Here is a 6003-nt window from a genome sequence, read left to right as displayed (position 1 = left end):
TTGGGCTTTCAGATTTTTTGTTTTTCAAGATTTTTTCTGTATTGCTTTTGTTGGATTTTTAAAATTTGTTTTTTTGTTTTGTTTTATTAATTTATTTTTTATTCTTTTTTTTTGGGGGGGGGGTTCGGCTTTCTGATTTTTTTGTTCCAATTTTATGTTTTATTGGATTTTTTCTGGATTGCTTAAGATGGATTTTTTTTGTTTGGTTTGATTTTGTTTTTGGGTTTGGGCTTTTTTATTTTTTGTTCGAATTTTGCTTTTGTTGGATTTTTTCTTGTTTTGATTTGTGTTTTTTTATTTGTTTGTGGGTTTGGCCTCTCTGAATGTAAGAAAAAAAAGAAGAAATACAAAGGGATAAAAAACATCAAAAACAAAGAAATATACACACAAAAAACAACAACAAAAACAAACAAAGAGAAACCAATAAACCAGAAAAAAGGAAGGGAATGAGGCACGACAACAGATCGACTCTCCGCTCAGCTGCTCCAAGGACCACGTGCGCCTTCGCTGTCCTTGCTGGAGTGTCCTTGTTTTGTGCTCGGGCTTCTGGGTTGGGGGGGGGGCTTTTTGAGTTTTTTTGGTCGGATTTTCGGATTTTGTTTTTGTTTTTTGTGGGTTGGTTTTGATGGATTTTGTTTTTTTTGTTTTTTTGTTTTGTTTTTGGGTTTGGGGTTTTTGATTTTTTGGGCTTCTGGGTTGGCTTGGGTTGGGGTTTGTTGGGGGGGGGCTATTTGAGTTTTTGGATTTGGATTTTTTTTGTTTTTTGTTTTTTTGTGTGTGGGTTGGTTTTGATGGATTTTTTTGTGGGGGGCTTTTTGAGTTTTTTTGGTCGGATTTTCGGATTTTGTTTTTGTTTTTTGTGGGTTGGTTTTGATGGATTTTGTTTTTTTTGTTTTTTTGTTTTGTTTTTGGGTTTGGGGTTTTTGATTTTTGGGCTTCTGGGTTGGCTTGGGTTGGGGTTTGTTGGGGGGGGTTGAGTTTTTTTTTGGATTTGGATTTTTTGATTTTTTTTCTTTTTTGTAGGTTGGTTTTGATGGATTTAGTTTTTTTTTGTGTGTTTTTTGTTTTTTGTTTTTGGGTTTGGGGTTTTTGATTTTTTGGGCTTCTGGGTTGACTTGGGTTGGGGGGGGTTGATTTTTTATTGTTTGGATTTTTTTTGTTTTTTGTTGTATTTGTGGGTTGCTTTTGTTGGATTTTGTTTAGTTTTTATTTGTTTTTGGGTTTAGGATTTCTGATTTTTTGGGCTTCTGGGTTGGCTTGGGTTCGGGTTCGTTGGGGGGGGGGCTATTTTGAGTTTTTTTGTTCGGATTTTCGGATTTTGTTTTTGTTTTTTTGTGGGTTGGTTTTGATGGATTTTGTTTATTTTTGTTTTTTGTTTTTTGTTTTTGGGTTTGGGGTTTCTGATTTTTGAGGCTTCTGGGTTGGCTTGGGTTCGGGTTTGTTGGGGGGGGTTGAGTTTTTTTTGGATTTGGATTTTTTGATTTTTCTTTTTGTAGGTTGGTTTTGATGGATTTTGTTTTTTTTTTGTGTTTTTTGTTTTTTGTTTTTGGGTTTGGGGTTTTTGATTTTTTGGGCTTCTGGGTTGACTTGGGTTGGGGGGGGGGTTGATTTTTTATTGTTTGGATTTTTTTGTTTTTTGTTGTATTTGTGGGTTGCTTTTGTTGGATTTTGTTTAGTTTTTATTTGTTTTTGGGTTTAGGATTTCTGATTTTTTGGGCTTCTGGGCTGGCTTGGGTTGGGATTTGTTGGGGGGGGGGTGTTTTTTCGGATTTTTTTTGTTGTTTTTTGTGGGTTGCTTCTGATGGATATATTTTTTTGTTTTGTTTAATTTTATTTGTTTTGGGTTTGGGCTTTTTATTTTTTGTTGGAATTTTCTTTTTTTTATGGATTTTTAAAATTTGTTTTTGGGTTTGGGCTTTTTTTTTTGTTCGAATTTCCTTGTTTTTATTGGATTTTTTTCTGGATTGCTTTTGTTAATTTTTGTGTTTTTTTATTTGTTTTGTGTTATTTTATTTGTTTGTGGGTTTGGCCTCTCTGAATGTAAGAAAGAAAGAGAAGAAATACAAAGGGATAAAAAACATCAAAAACAAAGAAACACACACACAAAAACAACAACAAAAAACAAAAACAAACAAAGAGAAACCAATAAACCAGAAGAAGGGAAGGAAATGAGGCACGACAACAGATCGACTCTCCGCTCAGCTGCTCCAAGGACCACGTGCGCCTTCGCTGTCCTTGCTGGAGTGTCCTTGTTTTGTGCTCGGGCTTCTGGGTTGGCTTGGGTTGGGGTTTGTTGGGGGGGGGCTATTTGAGTTTTTTGGATTTGGATTTTTTTGTTTTTTGTTTTTTTGTGTGTGGGTTGGTTTTGATGGATTTTTTTGTGGGGGGCTTTTTGAGTTTTTTTTTTGGTCGGATTTTCTGATTTTTTGTTTTTTTTGTGGGTTGGTTTTGATGGATTTTTTTGTTTGTTTGTTTTTGGCTTCTGGGTTGGCTTGGGTTGGGGTTTGTTGGGGGGTTGATTTTTTTATTGTTTGGATTTTTTGTTTTTTGTTCTATTTGTGGGTTGCTTTTGTTGGATTTTGTTTTGTATTTTTATTTGTTTTTGGGTTTAGGGTTTCTGTTTTTTGGGCTTCTGGGCTGGCTTGGGTTGGGGTTTGTTGGGGGGGGTGTTTTTTTCGGATTTTTGTTGTTGATTTCTGTGGGTTGCTTCTGATGGATATATATATATATATATATATATATATATATATATATATATATATATATATATATATATATATATATATATATATTTTTTTTTTTTTTTTGGGGGGGGTTTGGCCTTTTGTTTTTGTTGGAATTTTCTTGTTTTTTGTTGGATTTTTTATTTGTTTTTGGGTTTGGGCTTTTTCTCATTTTTTTTCGAATTTCCTTGTTTTTATTGGATTTTTTTGGATTACTTTTGTTAATTTTTTTGTTTTTGTTTTTGGGTTTGGGCTTTCTGATTTTTGGTGGATTATTTGTGTTTTATTGGCTTTTTTCTGGATTTCTTTTGTTGGATTGTGTTTTTGTTTTGTGAATTTTATTTGTTTTTGGGTTCGGGCTTTCTGATTTTTGTTGGACTTTTCTTGTTTGATTGGATTTTTGTCTGAATTGGTATTGTTGGATTTATTTATTTATTTATTTATTTATTTATTTATTTTTGGTTCGGGTTTTCTGCCTTTCCTTTCGAATTTTCTTATTTCTTATCAAAAAAAATTTTTTTTTTCTTCTTGAGTTGCTTTTGCTGGATTTTTTTTTTGTTTTGTTTTTGTATTTGTTTGTGAGTTTGGGCTTTCAATTTTTGTTGGAATCCTTGTTTATTTTTTGTTTTATTTTGTTTTATTATTATTATTATTATTATTATTATTATTATTATTATTATTATTATTATTATTATTATTATTATTATTATTATTATCATTATTATTATTATTTTTTTTTTATCTTTGTTGCTTAGTTTATTTTTATTATTATTATTATTATTATTATTATTATTATTATTATTATTATTATTTTATTATTATTATTATTATTATTATTATTATTATTATTATTATTATTATTTATATCTTTGTTGCTTTGTTTATTTTTATTTAGTTTTATTTCACTATGATTATGATTATGATTATGATTATTATTATTATTATTATTATCATTATTGTTATTATTATTATTATTATTATTATTATTATTATTATTATTATTATTATTATTATTGTTATTGTTATTATTATTATTATTATTATTATTATTATTATTATTATTATTATTATTATTATTATTATTATTATTATTATTATTATTATTATTATTTCATATTTGTTGCTTAGTTTGTTCTGGCTGTATTGGATACATTGTTATTTCCCAAGTACGATGCGTTAATAAAAATGATGATACTGATGATTATGATTATATGAATATGATGATACTGATAGTGTTAATGATAATGCTATTGTTGATGATGATAATAATAATGACAATAATAATAATGATAGTAATAAGAATGATGATGATAATAATAATAGTGATAATAATAATAATAATAATAATAATAATAATAATAATAATGATATTGATAACAGTAATAATGATAGTAATAATAATGATATTAATAGTGATAGTAGTAATGATAATGATAATGATGGCAATAATGATAATCATGATAATAATAATGATATTAATAAAACTGGTGGTAATAATGATAATGATAGTAGTAATGTTAATAGTATGATATGGCGACAGTAATCGTAAAAATGATAATGATAGTAATAATGATTATAATATCACTAATACAGGTATCATTAATTAATAATCATAATAATGGTAATAGTGAAAATAATGATAAAGATAATAATAAAAGTAATAGTGGTGATAACAATGGTAACACTTGTTTAAGTAAGGAAAAATCCAGTGATAATGATATTAATTATAATATGATAATGACGATAGTGATATTATCACTACTACTACTACTACTACTAATGATAATGAGAGAGAAAAAGACAGAGAGAGAGAGAGGGAAAGACAGAAAGAGAAAGAGAAGAGAAGAGAAGAGAAGAGAAGAGAAGAGAAAAGAGAAGAGAAGAGAAGAGAAGAGAAGAGAAGAGAAGAGAAGAGAAGAGAAGAGCAGAGAAGAGAAGAGAAGAGAAGAGAAGAGAAGAGAAGTGAAGTGAAGTGAAGTGAAGTGAAGTGAAGTGAAGTGAAGAGAGAGAGGTAAATAGATAAACAGAGAGAGAGAGAGAGAGAGAGAGAGAGAGAGAGAGAGAGAGAGAGAGAGAGAGAGAGAGAGAGAGAGAGAGAGAGAGAGAGAGAGAGAGAGATGAAAGAAAGAAGATAGAGAGAAAGGGAGAGAGAGAGAGAGGGAGAGAGAGAGGGAGGTGAATATATAAACAGAGAGAAAGAGAGAGAGAGAGATAGAGAGAGATAGATAGAGAGGAGATAGATAGATAGAGATAGATAGATAGATAGATAGAGAGAGAGAGGGAGAGAGGGAGAGGGAGAGAGACAGACAGAGAGGGAGAGATAGAGAGAGAGAGAGAGAGAAAGTGAAAAAAGAGAGAGGAGAGAGAGAGAGAGAGAGAGAGAGAGAGAGAGAGAGAGAGAGAGAGAGAGAGAGAGAGAGAGAGAGAGAGAGAGAGAGAGAGAGGTAAATAGATAAAGAGAGAGAGAGGTAAATAGATAAGAGAGAGAGAGAGAGAGAGAGAGAGAGAGAGAGAGAGAGAGAGAGAGAGAGAGAGAGAGAGAGAGAGAGAGAGAGAGAGAGAGAGAGAGAGAGAGAGGTAAATATATAAACAGAGAGAAAGAGAGAGAGAGAGAGGTAGAGATAGAGATAGATAGAGATGGAGATAGATAGAGAGAGTGAGAAAGAGAGTGAGAAAGAGAGAGAGAGAGAGAGAGAGAAAGAGAAAGAGAAAGAGAAAGAGAAAGAGAGAGGGAGAAAGAGACACAGAGAGAGAGAGAGAGAGAGAGAGAGAGAGAGAGAGAGAGAGAGAGAGAGAGAGAGAAGAGAGAGAGAGAGAGAGAGAGAAGAGAAAAGAGAGAGAGAGAGAGAGAGAGAGAGAGAGAGAGAGAGAGAGAGAGAGAGAGAGAGAGAGAGAGAGAGAGAGAGAGAGAGAGAGAGAGGAGGGGCCAGAGATGCAAACGGGAGATGAGGCAGATCCACGCCGGGAGAGTCTGCAAGCGCTAGTGTGCCGTTGACCGACGAGGGGGGAGGACGTGGCGTACGCTCGCTCCGCTCCGACCCGTTTTAGGTGAGAGGAAGGAGGAGAAAGAGAGAGGAAGAAGGAAGCAGAGAGAGGGAAGATGATAAAGGCGTGTGTGAACAAGAGAGAGGAAGAGAGGAGACGTTTTTTTTTAAAGTGGAAATTGAAAGCGTTCTGTTATTCTTCCTGAGGTGGTTTGGGTGTCTCGTCTACACGTGGTGTTGTTGAAACGAAAAAAAAATAAAAAAGTAAGACAAACAGAACGAATGAAGAAAGGAGG

The 6003-nt window shown here is 32.4% G+C and overlaps 1 protein-coding gene across 1 annotated transcript in view; it reads left to right on the top strand.

The window, feature by feature from the left end:
• Positions 1-5669: 5669 nt before the first annotated feature.
• Positions 5670-6003, top strand: part of LOC113812769 (cGMP-dependent 3',5'-cyclic phosphodiesterase) — a gene marked incomplete in the record, with an annotated part of 301514 nt that continues 301180 nt past the window's right edge. Inside the window, 1 exon segment of the mRNA XM_070140229.1 lies at positions 5670-5771.

This window comes from Penaeus vannamei, chromosome 26, assembly GCF_042767895.1.
Source record: "Penaeus vannamei isolate JL-2024 chromosome 26, ASM4276789v1, whole genome shotgun sequence".
In the NCBI taxonomy this organism is placed as follows: Eukaryota; Metazoa; Arthropoda; class Malacostraca; order Decapoda; family Penaeidae; genus Penaeus; species Penaeus vannamei.
The sequence above is the reverse complement of the archived record's forward strand: the minus strand, read 5'-3'. Positions and strand labels throughout refer to the sequence as shown.